The following is a 24815-nucleotide window of genomic DNA, read 5'->3' on the forward strand; positions in this document are numbered from 1 at the left end:
TTCGGTGGTTGTTGCGGTTGGAGGTGGGCATACAAAAAGCAAACGTTTTTTGTGAATTTGATATTAAAATCGGCTGTAACCCAACAGGAGCACTGGGTGGGTGATTTGTTTTGCATGTACAACCAGCATCAATATTAAACATGCTAATTAAACAACTGCACAGTTATATGTACAGTTGAATGTTATGTTATGTTATTAAATAAAAAAAAAAGCTAAAATGATTCCAGCAGGGTTTTTATATCCCTGCAGCTACCCTTCAAAGCAAGTGGCACAATGACCCAGATTGTGGTTTAACCAACAGCATGCTGTTGGTGTAACAACTCCCACTGTGTGGCCCCTGGCTCTCTGACATATTGCGTGCTGGATTTCAGTCACTTCTCGATTTTGTTTTGAGTAAAGTTCATTAGAAACAAAGCATAAATAATGAAATAACCCCATCCTCCCCAAAGGTCTTAAGAGACAAAGATCTCAACTGTGACCTTTTTATTTTTTTTTTTGTCTCCACGATCCAGAGACATAATCCCTATTTGGCTCTGCAGCTGGCATCCGACTGAGTCACGCGTCAACCATGATTAGAAGCAGCAGTGGTCCGCGGGCCCCGTTCCTCTGCCAGAGCCAGCAGTAGAAAAGGCCAGGGCCACCACTCTCAGTCTTTGGTTATGACCTTGATGGGGTATGATAGAGAGGAAGTGACACAATTCGCCATGCCACACAATATCTGTAGCCCTCCTCTGCCACAGCATGTACGCTCCAGCTATTGAGCTGAGACACAAACACAGAGGACCCACACACTCACACAGACACACACACATGACGAATACTTCGCCCTCATGTTATTTCAAGCAGCCTCTCCAGTCATGTCAGTCATCTCTCCTTGCATCTCGGCTGGTGCTTTTTTGCACCATCCGTACTGGTAGTAAGAGGCGCTTTAAAAGACAAAGGCACAAATGAATTCAAACACTAAGCTGAATGTGAAGTAATGTGATGTGCCATGCAGCCAAATACTATTAAGAGCTATAAAATAATTTAGAGATTTATTTGAAAATAAACTCATATATTAGGATGTTGTTGCAGCAGCAGTGATGACGCTCTTCCATTTTTTTAAAATGTAAAGTCTTCCAAAACCCTGAAATATCTGTGGAAGAACTAATGGAGGCGGATGTCTTATAGGTAAAGTCATGGCAACATAAATAATGGTGTAGATGGCGCTAAAGGGCTACAAAAATAACTGCAGAGTGCGAGGAAATTCTTGGCAGCAAAGGATTTGGTCAAAAAAGACACATTGTATTTTTCGCATTATCAGGTGCACTTAAAAGCCTTCATTTTTTTTAAATAAACGAAACTACGCCTTATGATCCGGAGCACCTTCTATATGGATTAACTGTGGTTGTGTTTACTGATGTTGAACAGATTTTGAGAAGTACAAAGAGCTCTGTCAAAACATTTGGTTGCTTGTGAATACACTAATGCAGTTAACATGTAGATGTGACTGACTGTTTTATTTGTTTGTGTTTTTTAATGTTTTTTTTTTTACGTGTTACGCCCGGGAGTTAGCATAGTCACAGCAACGTTTGTTTTAGCAGTATTAGTCTGTTTTTTTTTTTTTATTTTAGAAATAGGAAATTCTGTGACGGACTTTATAATCCGGTCTGTTTTTATTTATTTTTTTTAATGACAGTGCACCTTTTACAATCTTATTTATGGAATAATTCTGGTTGTCCTTACTAATGCCAAAGCGATTTTGAGTTTTATACGTCACCCTGTCAAAATATTTGGTTGGATGTTATTGTGAAGCGTGTACTCATGTATGTTACATGTTACTAGCAAGGTGGGGAGTTAGCGTAGTCACAGCAACATTTGTTGTCGCGGTATCAGTATGTTCTTTTTGCAAACAAGGTTGGGATTTACAGGTATTGTGAATACGCTAAGGCAGGTAACCCTTCTAACATGGCTAATGTTATATTTCTATCTTTTTTTCTCACGTAATGCGCCTTATAGTTTAGCACAACATAAATTTTAAAATAGACCATTTATTGACAGTGCATCATATAATTCGGTGCGCCTTATAAGGCCCACTTAAAAGCCTTAATTTTTTTTTTAAACAACATTATGCCTTTTACAATTCAGAATGTTTTATTGATGGATTAATTCTGGTTGTGCTTACTAATGTTGACATGACTTTAAGAGGTATAAAGCGCCCTGTCAGCATGTTTGGTCAGGTATTATTGTGAATGCACAGAGCTAACGTGTAGCCGTGGCGGACTGTTTTCCTTTTTTTTATGTTACTAAGAAGGTTGGAGGTTAGCGTAGTCACAGCAATGTTTGTTTACGCGTATCCGGATGTCTGTTTCAGTTAGCCAACTTGTAGAATTCCAAACAAATTCTAGAATTATTGTGGACGCAGTTAATAGTCTGACTGACATGCAAACGTATCTCACATCTCTTTTGTATTGCGTTATGCACCTTATTAGGGCTGCACAAAATGAAGAAAACTCACAATATGCGATATTAGTGATCAATATTGCGATAACGATATAACTTGCGATACATGAACAAATAGCAAAACAACCGAAAACATAATTTCCATTTCATTGCAACAGCTTAATTTAAATAACAGTTAACCCTCGTCTACATAGGAGGCAACATCTAACATAAAAGGGCTGCATCTGATTGGTCAAATTTATAAAGGGATTTAATTGATTTGTTAAAGACTTCAAGCTGCCATGAGATTGTTTTAGCACATTTAAGATAAACATTTATTGCAAATTCTCGCCGACTTTTGCAATATGCGTATTGCACAGCTTGATATTGCGACAACGATAAATTTTGCAGGCCTACACCTTATAGTTCGGTGCGTCTTTTATATATCATAAGTTTGAAAATATACCATTGATGGTGTGCCCTATAGTGTGGAACATATGGTATACATGGGTGATGGGAAGTAAAAATATAATGGAAGAGAAGTCCATACAAAGAATTCTGGAGTGTAAAGACAAGAGCTCCCACTGCATGACAAAACCCCACACTCTCACTGCTGCATGAAAGTCTAATCCTAAGCACAGAAAGTCATGATCCATCTTGCACACATCCATTGTTCGTCTTTTGCGATTGAGAGCCATGCAGTCAATGTGCCTCTCATTAGTTAAGCCAAATGGCTTAGCAAAGAGAGAGACAGTGTTTCAAAGAGGCCCGCCTGCTCCAAATGTGCCACGTCTGTGCGCTGTCCAACACGCTTTTTCACGCCGCGTGCAACGGCGGCCAGACCGGCGAGCGTCGCCTCCTCCTCACCTACGACGCACGACTCCATTCTTCCCGTCTCGAGGAGTGCAGAAACAAATTGGGCCTGGTTACAGCTGGGGGAGGAATTTGCAAAGCAAATTGCTTTGCAGAAGGTGAAGGAGGGGCAGCAGCACTCCGGTGAGTTGAGCAGCAGCACAGTCGCCGGGCACCACCCCTCAATTTTGGGTAAATTAATCTAATTATAGAGGAAAACATCAAGCTCTGACCTGGCTCACTACTTTTTAATTATAGCCCCATCCTAAAAAAAATGTAATGAAAAACATCATAGTAGCAACCATGCATCTTAAATGAACAATAGATAAGATTAGAAACCATTATCTGCTAATCAATGCTGATGGGCTACTCTAATGTGAGCTTTAGGAAAGATAATGTTCTGATTTATTGACACAAGGGCTGTATAATTCACTCTAATTAGGTCAAATATTCATTTATTTGTCAAATTTGCATTCCACAATCCAATTCTATTGCTGGCAAAAGTCCATTTTTGGTTTTAATAGAAAAGAGGTGGAACTTGTATATGTTTTAACATTGAATTTTGAAAATAAATAAATAGATAGATAACACAAAACGTGTTGGTTTTTTTCTAGAAAACAAATGAAATGTGTTCAAATGGAAATCCATAAATTTGTTGGCTCCATTTTTCCATGATGATATTATATTGACTTAACTTTTTATTCCTCCCACTGTGAGGAGTTGGACTCCATCTACCATCAAGATCCCCACCACCTCCACCCACCCCCACGTTTATACTGACCAGTCTTTTGGCACACAACACCAAATCTCTCTCAATAATACATGGACTCCCTGAAGCCTTTTACAGCAGAGAGGGGCCTCTGCGTGCAGCTCCACCTCAACTTCACTTTCACACCCCCCCCCCCCCCCCCCTAAAAACCTACACCTACGGCGGCCGAGACGCCATGTGGCACCTGGCGAAGGCGAACACCCCCCCCCTCCCCCGCCAAGGTGCAGCATCTTTTTTTCTTCCTCTCTTCCATGATGGGAAGAAAAAAGAAAAAGAAAAAGCCCCCACCGCTTGTGCTACATGTCAGGGCATGTCTTCCGGCACACCGTCCACACAAAGTGGGGCTTCTGAAAAACCCACACCCGATGACCTCCACCCACCTCAACACCACCAGCATCATGAGAACACGCGAAGACGGAGGAGAAAAGAACCACACACACACACACACACACACCACAAGAGAAGTGTGTGGAAGTGGGGAGCAGCAACATCACCGAACTAGAAAACAAACACTGGCTTTGGAGGAATGAGGGGGGGCGGGCATTAAAAATCTATCTATCTCCACACCAATTCCCGCCGTCCAGAAGGTCGTTTTGTGTGTTTGTGTGTGGGAGGTGTGCAGTGTCGTTTACCTGAGCAGCATCCAGCAATCCGACACACATGGAGACGCGGAAGGTTGGATTATTCCGTAAGAATGAAACAAAAACACAAATGAAGACGCAGATTCCCCCCCTCCGACTGGCACGCGGGAGAAGAGCGGGAAAAAAGGGGGGGGAAAGCGAGCTTCGTCTGTCTTCAGGAGAGGAGGGGAGAGAAAAAACCGCTGTGTCTTCTTATCGTCAGATGTTGCTGTGTCGATGGAGGCAGGTAGGGGGGGAAGCCCAGAGCTGCTCTGAGCAGACAAAGATGCTTTCTCTCCTCCGCCACACGGAGGGCAGCAGCAGCAGCAGCTGTCAGCTTCCACTCTCCAACAGTGATAGTTTTTTAAGGAAGCGTTTCGTTTGGGGTTGAGGGCGTGGTCACACACATCTGCATCAAACTTAAGTGCTAGCAGAAGGATCAAACACACAACCCAACTTCTGTTTTATTCTTTTTTTCTATTACCGATATTTCATTGTCTTGTTTTTCTTGTAGTAATTTATTTGTTTGTTTGTTTTTTGTGTTAATTTTCCTTTTTTAAATGTTTTTTAATGAGTGTTTCAATTTAATCACTTTTTATTCTTAATTTATATTTTAAGATGTTAAATATTCATTTTTTTCCTCTTTTATTTTTTCAGGAGTTTTATTTTTTAGTTTTATTTTTTATTTTATTTTATTTTTTACTGTAATGTTTTGTGGTAAATTCAGTATTTTCTATTTTTTTCTTGTTTTTCTTTTATTTTTTTAAAAATTTTGTTTTTAATTAATTTTTTTCTTTTCTTTCTTCATTTTATTTTTCTTTTGTTTTATTTTTTGCTTTTCTTTGTCTTATTTTTTAATTTTATGTTTTTTTAATTTTTAAGTTTTACGTAATTTTGTTTGTATTTATTTATGTTTTTCTTTTATTTTTTTTTTGTTTTTACTGTTTTTTTCCTGGTTTTACTTAGGTTTTTAAAAAATTGTGTTAATATATTTTATTTTCTCTTTTTATTAGGGCCCGAGCACGGAGTGCAAGGACCCTATTGTATTTACTCGGATTATTAGGGCCCGAGCACGGAGTGCAAGGACCCTATTGTATTTACTCGGATTATTAGGGCCCGAGCACGGAGTGCAAGGACCCTATTGTATCTGTTAGGTTTATTAGGGCCCGAGCACGGAGTGCAAGGACCCTATTGTATCTGTAAGAGTTATTAGGGCCCGAGCACGGAGTGCAAGGACCCTATTGTATCTGTAAGAGTTATTAGGGCCCGAGCACGGAGTGCAAGGACCCTATTGTATCTGTTAGAGTTATTATTATTATTATTATTATTATTCTTTTTCTTCCGACGGAAGAGTCGCCTTTTTGAGGCCTTTAACATACCCCAAAACTCACCAAATTTGGCACACACATCAGGAGTCGCGAAAAATTTCGTATTTTACAGGAGATTGGCATGGGCGCACAAAAACGGCTCGACAGCGCCACCTACAGTGACATTTGTCCCAAGCCCCCGCATATGCTTTAACATACAAGCTTGATTTTTTCAGGACATGTTCATCAGATGGAAACCTACAAAAAAGTCTCTTGGTACCAAGCTGTCAGTCGCACAGGAAGTCTGCTATATTGGTGTCAATATGTCATTTTTGCTCTATTTTGGGCATTTGTAGGCCTCCTTCTAGAACGAACTCCTCCTAGAGATTTATGAATAATGACTCCAAACTTTGGTTTTGTAAACTAAACCCATGTCTGATGTTAAATTGCGAAGCTTTAAAAGTATTACGGATGTTTGTGACCGTGGCGGCGCGTCGAACTTGGAGGTCATTTCGAAAACACGCCATGAAACGGAAAATGGCCATTACTCAGCCATGTATAATCCAATCTGATCCAAAATTGATATGCATGATTTTAGTCTGACTATGAACACATCTGCAGTGAAAGAATCTGGAAAAAGTGTAGCGCCACCTGCTGGCAAGAGGAAATGACATGTTTGACTTGGAGCATCACTGCTCCAAGTAGGATGAGCCGACAAACCTCAAAATGATGTCCACCTGTTGAAAAGCCATTGAAGTTTACTCTGATAAAAAGCCATAACTTTCAATGCGGGGTTGTGGTCGTGACAGAGCGGCGAAGTTGGGCGCCTCGCCGTGCACACAAAAGTTGGTCTCACGTGCACATTCCTTGTCCAATCTCACTGAAATTCGATGGAGGTGATGAGGCTTCCATGCTGAACCAATAGATATGACAATCTTGGACGAGCTCTATAGCGCCACCTAGATATTGACAAATACATTTTATGTCACATTCTGACCTGTCTTTTCTCTGTGCTTTGTCCGATGTTCATAAAATTACAACAGGAGATACTCACAAGGGTTTTCTCTCATTGTGTAAAGTTTCATGGGTGTACAGCTGACGGTGCCTGCGCAAGCCACCGCCAAACAGGAAGTGGTTGATTGCGTTGCAGTCAGATAATTAAAAATTCATAAAAAATCAGCCGTTTTTCTGACGAGGCTGAGATTTCAGAATGAAATTCCCCCATACATATCTCCAACTTAGATATACAGCACTCGCACGGGTGCACAAAAACGGCTCAATAGCGCCACCTACAATGTTTGTTTTCGCAAGCCCCGCCATGTTCTTTAACATACAAGCTTGATATTTACAGGACATGTTCATCAGATGAAAACCTACAAAAAAGTCTCTTGGTACCAAGCTGTCAGTTGCACAGGAAGTCTGCTATATTGGTGTCAATATGTCATTTTTGGTGTATTTTGGTCATTTGCAGGCCTCCTTCTAGAACGAACTCCTCCTAGAGATTTGTGAATAATGACTCCAAACTTTGGTTTTGTAAACTAAACACATGTCCGATGTTAAATTGCGAAGCTTTTAAGTTTTTACGGTTGTTTGTGACCGTGGCTGCGCGTCAAAATTGGAGGTCGTTTCGAAAACACGCCATGAAAAGAAGAATGGCCATAACTCAGCCATGCATAATCTAATCTGATCCAAAATTTATGTGCATGATTGTAGTCTGACTCTGAACAAATCTGCAGTGGAAAAATATGGAATAAGTGTAGCGCCACCTGTTGGCAACAGGAAATGACATGTCTTACTTGGAGCATCACTGCTCCAAGTAGGATGAGCAAACGCACCTCAAAATGACATCCACCTGTTAAAAATCCATTGAAGTTTACTCTGATAAAAAACCAAATCTTTCAAAGCGGGGGTGTGGTCGTGACAGAGCGGCGAAGTTGGGCGTCTCGCCATGCACACAAATGTTGCTCTCACGTGCACATTCCTTGTCCGATCTCACTGAAAATAAATGGATATGATGAAACTTCAATTCTGAACCCATGGATATGACAAGTTTGGACGAGCTCTATAGCGCCACCTAGTTATTGCATGGGGCACATTCTGCCCTGTATTTTCTCAGTGCTTTGTCCGATGTTCATAAAATTACAACAGGAGATACTCACAAGGGTTTTCTCTCATCGTTTAAAGTTTCATGGGTTTACACCTAACAATGATTGCGCAAGCCACCACCAAACAGGAAGTGGTTGATTGCGTTGCAGTCAGATAATTAAAAATTCATAAAAAATCAGCCGTTTGTATCACGACGCTGAGATTTCAGAATAAGATGCCTCTTACATATCTCCATTTTAGATATACAGCACTCGCATGGGTGCATAAAAACGGCTCAATAGCGCCACCTACAATGTTTGTTTTCGCGAGCCCCGCCATGTTCTTTAACATACAAGCTTGATATTTACAGGACATGTTCATCAAATGCAAAACTACAAAAAAGTCTCCTGGTACCAAGCTGTCAGTTGCACAGGAAGTCTGCTATATTGGTGTCAATATGTCATTTTTTCTGTATTTTGGTCATTTGCAGGCCTCCTTTTAGAATGAACTCCTCCTAGAGATTTGTGAATAATGACTCCAAACTTTGGTTTTGTAAACTAAACACATGTCCGATGTTAAATTGCGACGCTTTTAAGTTTTTACGGTTGTTTGTGACCGTGGCGGCACGTCAAAATTGGAGGTTGTTTCGAAAACACGCCATGAAAAGAAAAATAGCCATTACTCAACCATGCATAATCTAATCTGATCCAAAATTGATGTGCATGATTGTAGTCTGACTTTGAACACATTGGCCGTGTAAGAATCCGGACAAAGTGTAGCCCCACCAGCTGGCAACAGGAAATGACATGTTTTACTTGGAGCATCACTGCTCCAACTAGGATGAGCAAACACACCTCAAAATGACATCCACCTGTTGAAAAGCCATTGAAGTTTACTCTGATAAAAAGCCATATCTTTCAAAGCGGGGCTGTGGTCGTGACAGAGCGGCAAAGTTGGGCGTCTCGCCATGCACACAAATGTTGCTCTCACGTGCACATTCCTTGTCCGATCTCACTGAAATTAAATGGATATGATGAAGCTTCAATTCTGAACCCATGGATATGACAATCTTGGACGAGCTCTATAGCGCCACCTAGTTATTGCATGGGGCACATTCTGCCCTGTATTTTCTCAGTGCTTTGTCCGATGTTCATAAAATTACAACAGGAGATACTCACAAGGGTCTTCTCTCATCGTTTAAAGTTTCATGGGTGTATATTTGACGGTGCCTGCGCAAGCCACTGCCAAACAGGAAGTTGTTGATTGCGTTACAGTCAGATAATTAAAAATTCATAAAAAATCAGCCGTTTGTATCACAAGGCTGAGATTTCAGAATGAGATGCCTCCTACATATCTCCAACTTAGTGTCCAGAGCCAATCACTTTTACACTTAAGGCCTACTGGTGAATGAAGCAGCAGTAATGCAGACATTTTGGAAAGTCTGGGTCAGCTTTACAGTGAGTGATGAAACCTGTTTGTCTATTGATCATAGCAGGAGCCCCGTCTGCAGTCACTGCTACCAGCTTTTCTAATGGTACCTTTTTCTGCACAAAAACTCCTTTACCGTGTTATACATTTCAACTCCTCCTATATTTGTTTGTAAGGGCAGTTCTGTCAAGAGTTCTTCTCTTGATGTAAAGAAAAACAAAAAAAACAAACAAACACACAGCTGCGCTGCACTGCTGCTGTCTAGAGAATCTTCAAACTGGATGCAAAACAACATGCGCTTTGCAAGATCCCATTCCACCTGATCAGCCAATTTATCAAACATAGCTGACACATGTCGAGACATTGTAGTGGAAATTAGATCACTTTTATTCTTCACATCTTTAGGTACAGTGTTAGTGATTATCATCATTGCTTGATTGACAACTTTTTAATCTGAAAAGGCCTTCTGGATGAGAAAATGAGCAGGACTAAACAAAGCTTTGTTTGAATTTTTTTTCACAATATATGCAAAAATATCAGTCCTTCAAGGAAACAGATTACAGCCCCCCCCCCACCCCCACCTTCCGCCGAAAGGCTGCTGTCATGTTAAATGTAGCTTGCAGCGCCAGAATGCAGAAGGAAGAACGACACAAAACGGCTCGAGCAGGGCATTGTTCATTCACTCACTCGTTCATGCTATATGCAAAAGTTTTTGTCCCTTAAGGCAACAGATTACAGTCCCCCCCTCCCACACCCCCCACAGGCTGCTTTCATATTAACATTAGCTTGGAGCTCCAGAATGGACAAGAAAGAACGACGAGAATGGCTCGAGCAGGGCGTTGCTCACGGGGCGGTCGCTCGTGCCAGGCGGTCGCAAGTGCTCGGGCCCGCTAAATGCTACTTGTAGCTTTAATTATTATTATTCTTTTTCTTCCGACGGAAGAGTCGCCTTTTTGAGGCCTTTAACATACCCCAAAACTCACCAAATTTGGCACACACATCAGGAGTCGCGAAAAATTTCGTATTTTACAGGAGATTGGCATGGGCGCAAAAAAACAGCTCGACAGCGCCACCTACAGTGACATTTGTCCCGAGCCCCCGCATATGCTTTGACATACAAGCTTGATCTTTTCAGGACATGTTCATCAGATAGAAACCTACAAAAAAGTCTCTTGGTACCAAGCTGTCAGTCGCACAGGAAGTCTGCTATATTGGTGTCAATATGTCATTTTTGCTCTATTTTGGACATTTGTAGGCCTCCTTCTAGAACGAACTCCTCCTAGAGATTTATGAATAATGACTCCAAACTTTGTTTTGTAAACTAGACCCATGTCCGATGTTAAATTGCGAAGCTTTAAAGGTATTACGGATGTTTGTGACCGTGGCGGCGCGTCGAACTTGGAGGTCATTTTGAAAACACGCCATGAAAAGAAAAATGGCCATTACTCAGCCATGCAAAATCCAATCTGATTCAAAGTTCATATGCATGATTGTAGTCTGACTATGAACACATCTGCAGTGAAAGAATCTGGAAAAAGTGTAGCGCCACCTGCTGGCAAGAGGAAATGACATGTTTTACTTGGAGCATCACTGCTCCGAGTAGGATGAGCCGACACACCTGAAAATGACGTCCACCTGTTGAAAAGCCATTGAAGTTTACCCTGACAAAAAACCATAACTTTCAATGCGGGGGTGTGGTCGTGACAGAGCGGCAAAGTTGGGCGTCTCGCCATGCACACAAAAGTTGCTCTCACGTGCACATTCCTTGTCCAATCTCACTGAAATTCAATGGATATGATGAGGCTTCCATTCTGAACCCATGGATATGACAATTCTGGACGAGCTCCATAGCGCCACCTAGTTATTGAAAAAACAGTTTTGTGCATTCTTCCATATCTTTTCTCTGCGCTTCGTCCGACGTGCATGAAATTAAAACTGGAGATACTCAGAAAGGTCCTCTCTCATCATCTAAAATTTCATGGGTTTACATCTGACGGTGCCTTCATAAGGCCCCCCCAAACAGGAAGTGGTCAATTGCACTTACTCATAAAACAAAGCTTCATAGCAAATCAGCCGTTTGTCTCAGGAAGCTGAGATTTCAGAGTTAGATGCCTCTTACAAATCTCCAACTTTGATAGATAGCACTATAGGGTCTACGAGAAACTTCATACCGGTGTTTTTCCTATGCAATTTTGGACTGAACAAAGATTTTTAGCATAAATTCTGTTTAGGTTATCAGCACCAACGACTACACTTTAATAGGCATTTATGTGCTACTGCTTCCTAAAAAAATTCAGAATGATTGAAGTTACAGGTGAACTTTTAGACAGCATTTCATCCAAAAAGGTCCGAAAACGTCTTTTTAGGCAAAACTGCAAACACCTATTTTTTTGCATAACTTATCTTTCAAATATCAACACAAAAAAATTAAAAACGGTAGGGATCTGTGTTTGCTGCCTTCCATATTTTTTTCAGACTTAAAAGTGTAACAGATGATTTATAAAAAATCCTTTTTCATCCAAAAACCTGTGTTAAATCTGTCTAGACTCCAAACAAACATTTTTTTATGGTAACTTATGTTTCAACAATCGACACCAATTTTCACAAACCTATAGCTGAACATGTCCCATAGGTCCCTGAATATTTTCATAGATATAAAATGAACTGGTCATTGTAACATCTAGCATTCTAACATCTAACATCTTACATGTCAAAGCCTCTCTCAGCCTGGCTCTGCTGAAGGAGTCGTGTTACAACCCCGCCCCCTCCTGCTGGGACCCCATCTCCTATGTAAATTAGCAAGCAGTGAACAGAGAGATGAGGAGTAAGAATGGCCATTACTCAGGCATGCATAATCCAAAGACAGCCAGTTAAACACTGAAAGACATATTTTTTCGGTATGTCTTTCATACATCTTTAGTATTAAAAACTCTCCCAGATGAATGTGCCTGACTCCACCTGCAGGTGGATCACAGACTTCCTGACGGACAGACAGCAGTATGTGAAGCTGGGGAAGCTCGTCTCAGATACTCGGACCACAAGCACCGGATCCCCCCAGGGCTGTGTCCTTTCACCCCTGTTACTCTCCCTGTACACAAACAGCTGCACAGCTGGTCACCTGTCTGTCAAACTCCTGAAGTTTGCTGATGACACCACACTCATCGGCCTCATCTCTGACGGAGATGAGTCGGCCTACAGGAGTGAAATAGCCAGGCTGGTGTCATAGTGCAGCGCTAACAACCTAGAGCTTAATGCTCTGAAGACAGTGGAGATGACAGTGGACTTCAGGAAGGCCCCAGCCCCCCTCCCCCCTGTCATCCTCTGTGACTCCCCGGTGACCTCTGTGGAGTCCTTCTGCTTCCTGGGAACCATCATCAGCCAGGACCTCAAGTGGGAGCAGAACATCAGCTCCATCACTAAGAAGGTCCAGCAGAGGATGTACTTCCTGAGGCAGCTGAAGAAGTTTCACCTCCCTGAAAAGATGCTGGTAGACTTTTACACTGCCATCATTGAATCCACCCTCACGTCCTCCATCACAGTCTGGTTCGCTGCGGCCACGGCCAGAGACAAGGCCAAGCTGCAACGCGTCATCCACTCAGCAGAGAAGGTGATCGGCTGCCACCTCCCGTCTCTCCAGGAGCTGCACATCTCCAGGACCTGGAGGCGGGCAGCCAGGATTGTAGCCAACCCCTCTCATCCAGGACATAATCTCTTTCGGCCCCTCCCTTCTGGCAAGAGGCTCCGGTCCATCAGGACCAGGACCTCGCGCCACAAGAACAGCTTCTTCCCCACTGCAGTCAGCCTGCTGAACAGTACCCCAACTCCCCCAGGTGACCCCCTTCCCCCTCCGCCCACCAAAGGACTGTCGGTGCCACTTACAGGCCCCACCATCCCAGCCCATCTGTGCTCCCACTTTAATTCACCTTACTCTACTGTATATAGTGTGTTGTTGTTGTTAACTTAATTTTTAACTTATTCTTAATTGCACTATACACCAAGTCAAATTCCTCGTTTTGTAAAGTGCGCTCTACTGAACCTGGCAATAAAACTTTTTCTGATTTCTGATTCTGATTCTATTAATCATTGTTTTTTATTCATTCAAAATGCAATTAAATCAATATTTTATCTTTTTTCTTTTCCTTTTTCTTTTTTTTTTATCTCTTATATCCTTTTTTATAATCAATGTTTGAACTTCTTTTCCTTTCTATTGTCATGGTTTCAGTTTGTTGTCTTGTTTTTCGCTTTAGTTCTTGTTCTGTCTTGTTTGGTTCTGTTTCCTGTTTTATTTTGAAAGGTTTCCTGTCTTGTCATGTTTCTTGAGTTTTACTTCCTTTGGTCCCCATCTGCCCTAATCGTGTTCACCTGTGTCTTGTCTGCCCTGTCTGTATATAAGTCTTGTCTCTGCCTTCCTCCTGTGCTGGTCCATTAACTTCTGCTCATGTTGATCACGTCTTCTTGTCTGGCGTCCATGTCCCTTGCCATGCCACAGTAAGTTTTTGTTTTTAGTTTTGTCATCCTGCTCTGCAGCGCTTTTTGTTAGTTAAATAAACCCACTTGCCCTGAACCCGTTTGCCTCCCGTCTCTGCGCCTGGGTCCTACCTGCTCTCGAGCCTCCCCCCCACACGACATCTATACATCCAATGAAATTAAACTACAAATCAACAAACACAACTGATAACAAATGTCTCTAAAAAATGATGTGTATATTTGCAGAACCTTAAAAACACCAAACAAATAACAAATGCTTCCCAAATAAAGCACAAAAAATGGAACACAAAATGTAAAACCCAAGTCAGAAATTGCAATTTAAAAAAGATACTTTTTTCAGCAGCTTTTCAAAATCAATCACCAATTCTACTCTTCTGTGGATGAAACAAAGAACTCCAGAACAATGAAGCCATTTCTCTAAGTCTCTCTCACCTTCAGTTTTAAACAAGGTCTGTGAAAATCCACCATACATTGGTCACATGAACTCAGAGACCTGCTAAAAGTGCACAATTGTAAAAGCTCTTTTATATAGACAACTGTTTGTTTGCTTAGAGCTCTAAATATAAAAAAAAATGCTTTTCTATCACCTAGACACAGATGGAGAACCATATCAACTGGATTAATAACAGGGTGGCATGTTTAGGTTTAAACTTACATCAATAGACAACATGAAGCTGTCCATCACATTTTTGACCTAAACATGTAAACACATCCTTGGCTCTGCGGTTAGGAAATGGTATTTGGGAATCTCTTTATACCAGGAGCCAGCCTGGCCATTGGAACATCGCCACAGTGCCCATCCAGACTGGGACAGCAACGGGGTCCACTTCAGAGCCGTGAGCTGCTGTGTTTAACTCCAGCTGTCCCAGCAAGGGAGACAACTGCAGCAACATCCACTGACCAAGCTGACAAGCCCTGGCAGAAAAGATCCCCACAAGAAAAACACTGGCTCAGGCAGGCTGGTCAAAAAAAAAAATAGTTTTGCCATTGTCTTGCAGCTCGCAGATCAAGTGGTTAAGTTTTCCAGTAATGTCAGTCAAGAATGCAAGTTCAGATTCACAATGTTCATATTCACCATATTCATCCAATAGCACCTTAAAAATCCTGTGCTGTTTTGCTTTGCAGCTGAGGTTGTTTACGATTTTCAGAATAAGAGTCATTATATGTCCAGAGCCAATCACTTCTGCACATAAGGCCTGCTGGTGAATGACGCAGCAGTAATGCAGACATTTTGGAAAGTCTGGGTCAGCTTTACAGTGAGTGATGAAACCTGTTTGTCTATTGATCATAGCAGGAGTCCCATCTGCAGTCACTGCTACCAGCTTTTCTAATTGTACCTTTTTCTGCACAAAAACTCCTTCACCGTGTTATACATTTCAACTCCTCTTGTAGTTGTCTGTTAGGGCAGATGTGTCAGGAGTTCTTCTCTTGTGGAAACCAAAAGCTATGCTGTACTGTTGCCGTCCTCAGACTCATCACACTGGACGTTAACCACCTGCACTTTGCAAGATCCCGGTCCAGCTAATTGGCCAAGTTATCAGACATAGCTGACACTCATCTAGACATTGTAGTGGAAATTGAATGAGTTCTATTGTTCTCATCCTTAGGGACAGTGATAGCAATTATCATCATTGCTTGAATTTTTTTCATGCTATATGCAAAAGTCTTTGTCCCTTAAGGCAACAGATTACAGCCCCCCCCCCCCCCCCCCCCCAGGCTGCTGTCGTATTAACATTAGCTTGGAGCTCCAAAATGGACAAGAAAAAACGACGAGAATGGCTCGAGCAGGGCGTTGCTCACGGGGCGGTCGCTCGTGCCAGGCGGTCGCACGTGCTCGGGCCCGCTAAATGCTACTTGTAGCTTTAATTATTATTATTATTTTTCTTCCGACGGAACAGTCGCCTTTTTGAGGCCTTTAACATACCCCAAAACTCACCAAATTTCGCACACACATCAGGAGTCGCGAAAAATTTTATTTTATGGGAGACTGACATGGGTGCACAAAAATGGCTCGATAGCGCCACCTACAAAATTTGTTTTGGCGAGCCCCGCCACATGCTTTGACATACAAGCTTGATTTTTTCAAGAAATGTCCATCAGATGGAAACCTACAAAAAAGTCTCTTGGTACCAAGCTGTCAGTCGCACAAGAAGTCTGCTATATTGATGTCAATATGTCATTTTTGCTGCATTTTGGACATTTGTAGGTCTCGTTCTAGAACGAATTCCTCCTAGAGATTTATGAATAATGACTCCAAACTTTGGTTTTGTAAACTAAACACATGTCCGATGTTAAATTGCAAAGCTTTTAAGTTTTTACGGTTGTTTGTGACCGTGGCGGCGCGTCAAAATTCGAGGTCATTTTGAAAACACGCCATGAAAAGAAAAATGGCCATTATTCAGCCATGCATAATCCAATTTGATCCAAAATTTATGTGCATGATTGCAGTCTGACTCTGAACACATCTGCAGTGGAAGAATCCGGAACAGGTGTAGCGCCACCTGCTGGCAAGAGGAAATGACATGTTCGATTTGGAGCATCACTGCTCCAAGTAGGATGAGCCGACACACCTCAAAATGATATCCACCTGTTAAAAAGCCATTGAAGTTTACTCTGACAAAAAGCCATAACTTTCAATGCGGGGGTGTGGTCATGACAGAGCGGCGAAGTTGGGCGTCACGCCATGCACACAAAAGTTGCTCTCACGTGCACATTCCTTGTCCGATCTCACTGAACTTCGATGGAGATGATGAGGCTTCCATTCTGAAACCATGGATATGACAATCTTGGACGAGCTCCATAGCGCCACCTAGATATAGACAAATACATTTTTTGTCACATTCTGACCCATCTTTTCTCTGTGCTTTGTCCGACGTTCATAAAATTACAATAGGAGATACTCAGAAGGGTTTTCTCTCATCGTTTAAAGTTTCATGGGCGTACGCCTGACGGTGCTTGCGCAAGCCACCGCCAAACAGGAAGTGGTTGATTGCGTTGCAGTCAGAAAATTAAAAATTCATAATAAATCAGCTGTTTGTATCACCAGGCTGAGATTTCAGAATGAGATGCCTCTTACATATCTCCAACTTAGATATACAGCACTCGCATGTGTGCACAAAAACGGCTCAATAGCGCCACCTACAATGTTTGTTTTCGCGAGCCCCGCCATGTTCTTTAACATACAAGCTTGATTTTTACAGGACATGTTCATCAAATGAAAACCTACAAAAAAGTCTCTTGGGACCACGACGCTGAAGTTGGCTTCCGATTCACAGCTTCCGATTCGCAAGGGCACTAAAGGAACATTCCGCTGTATTTTTTGCACTAAGATCACCTAAAACCGGGTCCTGTTAAAAAACCGCTGGACCTGGACTGCTCAAACCTGGATTAAATTATAATTTAGATAGTAAAGAACACAATAAACACAGTTTCTGGTTTGTGAAAACTTCTGATTTGTGAAAATGTGAAATAGGTTGATTTTTATCGCATTTTACGCACTGAGTCCACCTTAGACCAGGTCCTGTTCAAAAACTGCTGTGTGAAATAATATATTTTTATCGCATTTTATGCATTTTAAGGACAATAGGGACAAGGGAAGGACAACTTACAGCAAAACACCAAAACAGGAACTTTAAAGTAAATAAGAAAACAAACCAAGAAATATTGAACAAAAAACTAAACTTATGTCAGAGATACATGCTAACCGTGACCATAACTATGTATCCAATCTGACATCTGTTTCTCAGTTTATTTTGTATTTTGAGATTTTGATGTCGCCTCATCTAGCCTTCTTGGATTCCTAAAGTCCATCGTAAAAGTGCCAGCTTTTGTCTGGGCCAAGTATGTGGAATGCAACAAAGTGATTTTGCGCACCCAGGTTAAGGCCACCGGCTCGTACCTGTGTGAACACATACAATAGTAAAATCCAGTATAAAAAATAAAAATGTTAAGGAATAAAAAAATACAATTCCACCCAAATTTCATGAACAGGACCTGGTCAGAGGTGGACTCAGTGCGTAAAATGCGATAAAAATCAACCTATTTCACGAATCAGAGGAAGGTTTTACAAATCAGAAACTGTGTTTAATGTGTTCTTTACTATCTAATGCATAATTGCATCCAGGTTTGAGCAGTTCAGGTCCAGCGGTTTTTGCACAAGACCTGGTCTAAGGTGGACTCAGTGCGTAAAATGCGATAAAAATCAACCTATTTCACATTTTCACAAATCAGAGGAAGTTTTCACAAACCAGAAACTGTGTTTATTGTGTTCTTTGCTATCTAAATTATAATTTAATCCAGGTTTGAGCAGTCCAGGTACAGCGGTTTTTGCACAGGACCTGGTCTAAGGTGGACTCGGTGCGTAAAATGCAATAAAAATCAACCTATTTCACATTTTCACAAATCAGAGGAAGGTTTCACAAATCCGAAACTGTGTTTATTGTGTTCTTTACTATCTAAATTATAATTTAATCCAGGTTTGAGCAGTCCAGGTACAGCGGTTTTTGCACAGGACCTGGTCTAAGGTGGACTCAGTGCGTAAAATGCAATAAAAATCAACCTATTTCACATTTTCACAAATCAGAGGAAGTTTTCACAAACCAGAAACTGTGTTTATTGTGTTCTTTACTATCTAAATTATAATTTAATCCAGGTTTGAGCAGTCTAGGTACAGCGGTTTTTGCACAGGACCTGGTCTAAGGTGGACTCAGTGCATAAAATGCAATAAAAATCAACCTATTTCACATTTTCACAAATCAGAGGAAGGTTTCACAAATCCGAAACTGTGTTTAATGTGTTCTTTACTATCTAAATTATAATTTAATCCAGGTTTGAGCAATCCAGGTCCAGCTGTTTTTGCACAGGACCTGGTCTGAAGTGGACTCAGGTTTTTTTTATCGCCTTTTTCTCATTATTTCACATTTTCACAAATCAGAGGAAGGTTTCACAAATCAGAATCTGTGTTTAATGTGTTCTTTACTATCTAATGCATAATTTCATCCAGGTTTGAGCAGTCCAGGTACAGCGGTTTTTGCACAGGACCTGGTCTAAGGTGGACTCAGTGCGTAAAATGCAATAAAAATCAACCTATTTCATATTTTCACAAATCAGAGGAAGGTTTCACAAATCCGAAACTGTGTTTATTGTGTTCTTTAATATCTAAATTATAATTTAATCCAGGTTTGAGCAGTCCAGGTACAGCGGTTTTTGCACAGGACCTGGTCTAAGGTGGACTCAGTGCGTAAAATGCAATAAAAATCAACCTATTTCACATTTTCACAAATCAGAGGAAGTTTTCACAAACCAGAAACTGTGTTTATTGTGTTCTTTACTATCTAAATTATAATTTAATCCAGGTTTGAGCAGTCCAGGTCCAGCGGTTTTTGAACAAGACCTGGTCTGAAGTGGACTCAGTGAGAAAAAGGCAATAAAAATTAACCTATTTCACATTTTCACAAATCAGAGGAAGGTTTCACAAATCCGAAACTGTGTTTAATGTGTTCTTTACTATCTAAATTATAATTTAATCCAGGTTTGAGCAATCCAGGTCCAGCTGTTTTTGCACAGGACCTGGTCTGAAGTGGACTCAGGTTTTTTTTATCGCCTTTTTCTCACTATTTCACATTTTCACAAATCAGAGGAAGGTTTCACAAATCAGAAACTGTGTTTAATGTGTTTTGTAGTATCTAATGCATAATTTAATCCAGGTTTGAGCAGTCCAGGTCCAGCGGTTTTTGAACAGGACCCGGTTTTAGGTGATCTTAGTGCAAAAAATACAGCGGAATGTTCTTTTAGTGCCCTTGCGAATTTGAAGCTGTGAATCGGAAGCCAACTTCAGCGTCGTCTTGGGACCAAGCTGTCAGATGCACAGGAAGTATGCTATATTGATGTCAATATGTCATTTTTGCTGTATTTTGGTCATTTGCAGGCCTCGTTCTAGAACGAACTCCTCCTACAGATTTGTGAATAATGACTCCAAAATTTGGTTTTGTAAACTAAACACATGTCCGATGGTAAATTGCGAAGCTTTTAAGTTTTTATGGTTGTTTGTGACCGTGGCGGCACGTCAAAATTGGAGGTCGTTTCAAAAACATGCCATGAAAAGACAAATGGCCATTACTCAGCCATGCATAATCTAATCTGATCAAAAATTGATGTGCATGATTATAGTCTGATTTAAACACATCAGCAGTGGAAGAATCCGGAACAGATGTAGCGCCACCTGTTGGCAACAGGAAATGACATGTTTGACTTGGAGCATCACTGCTCCAAGTAGGATGAGCCTACACACCTAAAAATGATGTCCACCTGTTGAAAAACCATTGAAGTTTACTCTGATAAAAAACATATCTTTCAATGCGGGGGTGTGGTTGTGATATAGCGGCAAAGTTGGGCGTCTCGCCATGCACACAAATGTTGCTCTCACGTGCACATTCCTTGTCCAATCTCACTGAAATTCAATGGATATGATAAAGCTTCCATTCTGAACCCATGGATATGACAACTTTGGACAAGCTCTATAGCGCCACCTAGTTACTGCATGGGGCACATTCTGCCCTGTATTTTCTCTGTGCTTGGTCGGATGTGCATGAAATTAAAACTGGAGATACTCAGAAGGGTATTCTCTCATCATCTAAAGTTTCATGGCTGTACATCTGACGGTGCCTTCGTACGCCACCACCAAACAGGAAGTGGTCGATTGTGTTGCAGTCATAGAAAGAAGCGTCATATCAGTCAGCTGTTTGTCTCAGGAAGCTGAGATTTCAGAATTAGATGTGTCTTACAAAGCTCCACGTTTGAAAAGCAGCACTATACGTACGAGAAACATTTAACCACCTTAATCACCCTATTGTGCTGAAAGCAACTTTTTGGACATTTTGACTCAAACAAATATTTTTATCATAGCTTTTGTTTAGGTTATCAGCACCAAAATAAAAAATATATACATATACAAAATGAACTGGTCAACTCTAGGATTTTTTTTAATCTTACATCCTCCAGCCTTTCCTCAGTCTCCCTTGCTGTAGGAGTGGAGTCCCCCCCCCCCCCCCCCCCCCCCCCCGGCTGTGTGCTCACATGTAAATTAGCCAGGAGTGGCAGACAAGAATGACAACAGTCAGAAAGCCTAGTCCAACACTGAAAGACAGCCTTTTCCTTTGTTTTGTTTGGCTTTTATACATCTTTAGCACTAATCATTGCTTTTTTATTCATCCAAAATACAATTAACTTTATATTTTATCTTGTTTTTTTTTTTACAAACGACACATATGAATGTGCTCCAAAACAAAACCCAGCCTCAGTACACTCAGATGTACAGATGTAACATCAGACAGTAAATGTCTCTTTTATGCTTTTTTAATCAATGCTGCAACTTCTTTTCTTTTCTATACATCCAAAGAAATTAAACTACAACGACAAAAACCACAACATATAGCAAATGTCTCTAAGATGATTGTGTATATACAATATGTACCACCTTTAAACACCAAAGAAATAACAAATCTTTCTAATAAAATCACAAAAAATGGAACACAAAATGTAAAACCCAAATTAGAAATTGCAATTTTAAAAAGATAATTTTTTCAGCAGCTTTAAAAAAAATCACCAATTTAACTTTTCTGTGGGTGAAACAAAGAAGTTCAGAACAATGTAGCCACTTCTCCAAAGTCTCTGTCACATTCAGTTTTAAACAGTCTGTGAACATCCACCATACATTGGTCACATTTACTCAGAGTCCTGTTAAAAGTGCACAATTGTAAAAAGGTCTTTTGTATAGACAACTGTTTTGTTGCTTAGGGCTTTAAATATAAAAACAATGTTTTTATATCACTTAGACACAAATGAAGAACCATATCAACTGGATTAGTAACAGGTGGCATGTTTAGGCTTACTTAGGTTAAAAACTTAAATCACAAGACAACATGAAGCTGTTCATCACATTATTGACCTAAACATGTAAACATATGCTTGGCTCTGCAGTTAGGAAACGGTTTTTGGGAATCTCTTCATTCCAGGAGCCAGCTTGGCTATAGGAACATCGCCACAGCACCCACCCAGACTGGGACAGCAACGGGGTCCACTTCACAGCCGGGAGGCTGCAAAGTTAAACCCCAGCTGTCCCAGCAAGGGCGACAACTGCAGCAACAACCACCGACCAAGCCGGCAAGCCCTGGCAGAAAAGATCCCCACAAGAAACACTGGTTCGGGCAGGCTGTTCCATAAAAAATATATAGTTTCATTGCCTTGCAGCTCGCAGCTCAAGTGGTTTAGTTTTCCAGTAATATCAGTCAAAAATGCAAGTTCAGATTCACCAAATTCATATTCACCATATTCAGCAGACATCTCCTCCAATAGCACCTTGAAAATCTTGTGCTGTTTTGCTTTGCCGTTGAGGTTGTTTATGATTTTCACAATAGGAGTCATTATGTGTCCAGAGCCAATCACTTCTGCACATAAGGCCTACTGGTGAATGACGCAGCAGTAATGCAGACATTTTGGAAAGTCTGGGTCAGCTTTACAGCTTACAGTGAGTGATGAAACCTGTCTGCAGTCACTGCTACTGGCTTTTCTAATGGTACCTTTTTCTGCACAAAAACTCCTTCACCGTGTTATACATTTCAACTCCTCTTGTAGTTGTCTGTTAGGGCAGATGTGTCAGGAGTTCTTCTCTTGTGGAAACCAAAGGCTATGCTGTACTGTTGCCGTCCTCAGACTCATCACACTGGACGTTAACCACCTGCACTTTGCAAGATCCCGGTCCAGCTAATTGGCCAAGATATCAGACATAGCTGACACTCATCTAGACATTGTAGTGGAAATTGAATGAGTTCTATTGTTCTCATTCTTAGGAACAGTGATAGCAATTATCATCATTGCTTGTTTCTTAATCTGATAAAAACCTTCTTCTACTTGATGAGAAATTGAGCAGGTCTAAACGAGGCTTAGATTTAAGAATTTTTTTCATGCTATATGCATAAGTCTTTGTCCTTTAAGGAAACAGATTACAGTCCCCCCCCCCCCCCCACAGGCTGCTGTCATATTAACATTATCTTGGAGCTCCAGAATGGACAAGAAAAAACAACGAGAATGGCTCGAGCAGGGCGTTGCTCACGGGGCGGTCGCTCGTGCCAGGCGGTGGCACGTGCTCGGGCCCGCTAAATGCTACTTGTAGCTTTAATTGTTTTTATTTTTATACAATTTTTTTATTTTCCTTCTTTTTCCATTTTTTGTTTGTTTGACCATTTGTGTGTTATTTAATTATTTTTTTCTTATACTTTTTTATTTTTTAACCCTTGTGCTATCCTAGACATTTTACCATTGGGAGTTGGGTCATCTAGACCAGTGTTTTTCAACCTTTTTTGAGCCACGGCACACTTTAACCCGGACAAAAATCCCGCGGCACCCCAGCATCCAAAAAAAAAAAAAAAAGCAGAAATTCATGGTCTGTATTGATCGACAGCCCCCCCCCACCCCCCGCAATCTCACGTGGATTTTTGTGATAATTGTGGCAGAAAAAGCAGGAAGTTGCGGCTGTTTTTTTCTAAGAGATGAACCGCCAGCTAAAGACGAGCTTTAGCTGGTATTTTTGTTAGAACTGAGGGACTTTATCAGCAGAATTAAGAACAAGGAAGTGAAGACTTTAACTACGTCTGATTGGTCAGAGTGATGACATGTGATTAAGCCTTCAAGAATGATTGGCGGAGACAGTTAAAGGGGCGGGACTTTTCCTTACACAGTTGTAGCTGCAGCTAAATCGCGGTACCGTGACTTTTATCAAAATGTCTTTAATAGAATTAAATAAACACAAAGAAAAAGTAATTTTAAGATCTTTCATATTCCTAACTACTCAGTGTTTTATCAGGGCCTGTTTGGATGAACAAAGAGCTGATGTCCTGGAGATGGAAAATGTTTTTAGATCAGTGAATGACGGCAATTTCTCCACGGCGCACTTGACCATCTCCCACGGCACACTAGTGTGCCGCGGCACACTGGTTGAAAAACACTGATCTAGACCCATTAGACAGTGCTCTGAACCTTTTTTCTTCAATGATTTGTGATCTTCACTGGTGTCCATGGATTACATGAAATCTTTCCACTTATTATTATTATTTCCACTTATTCCACTTCTTATCCACCTTCGTCATGGTAGAACACGTCAAAGTAAGGGTGGGGTCATCTAAGATAGCACAAGGGTTAAACATCTCTGATACCCATTTTGCAGATTCTCCTGAAATGCCCTTGAGCAAGGCAGTTAACCAGTTGCACCATTTGAAGCATTCTCATTGTATTATGCCCCCTCCCCTCCTTCAATAAACTCTGATTTAATAGTTCCATTGCTTTTCCAGCCACCTTAGTAAAACACAAACTTATGATGTGCCTCCAGCAGCTGCATTCCCCCACACCCCACCACCCACCCCATTCTCTTTCTAGCTCACCTAATTGGTAATTTCAGTCAGGAAAACACATGACTCTGCAGGAAATATTTTTATTTCTTGAAGATCAGCAAAATCACATTATTTGAAACTCTATTATGTAGGTCACTCCTCACACTATTTTAACAGCATGTACACACAGGCATTTGTCTTTCTGTCAGAGGCGTGGGGCTGAGGGGGGATTCGGGGTTTGTATCGTTTTAAATGGAAACAAAAAAGTTGGATTTTTTTGCTTTTTAGAGGATGACTTCAGACCTAAACCTGAGTTAGCATCTATCAAACAACAAAAAGTACATTTTAATTTGTGTGGAAAACAATGAAGTAATCTAAAATGTGTTGAGGGACAACATAGTACTAGTAGTTAAAATGTGTTTATCAAAGGAAATAAACCCACTCCTGAGAAGAAGTTTACTTT

General features: G+C 41.0%; 1 protein-coding gene across 8 annotated transcripts in view; it reads right to left on the reverse strand.

Annotated features, from left to right (window-relative positions):
* Window positions 1-5153, reverse strand: part of LOC101165088 (neurexin-2) — a 170758-nt gene extending 165605 nt beyond the window's left edge. For 4 of the 8 annotated variants that reach the window (XM_011483510.3, XM_020708861.2, XM_020708859.2 and 1 more), the window contains exon 1: window positions 4675-5146. The gene's annotated coding sequence lies outside the window, so the exon portion shown is untranslated. Of the gene's footprint in view, window positions 1-4674 lie in introns of all 8 variants that reach the window. The other 4 variants (XM_020708864.2, XM_020708865.2, XM_020708863.2 and 1 more) reach the window with 2 other exon arrangements.
* Between the last annotated feature and the right edge of the window lie 19662 nt (window positions 5154-24815).

Source organism: Oryzias latipes, chromosome 14 (assembly GCF_002234675.1).
Source record: "Oryzias latipes chromosome 14, ASM223467v1".
NCBI lineage: Eukaryota > Metazoa > Chordata > Actinopteri > Beloniformes > Adrianichthyidae > Oryzias > Oryzias latipes.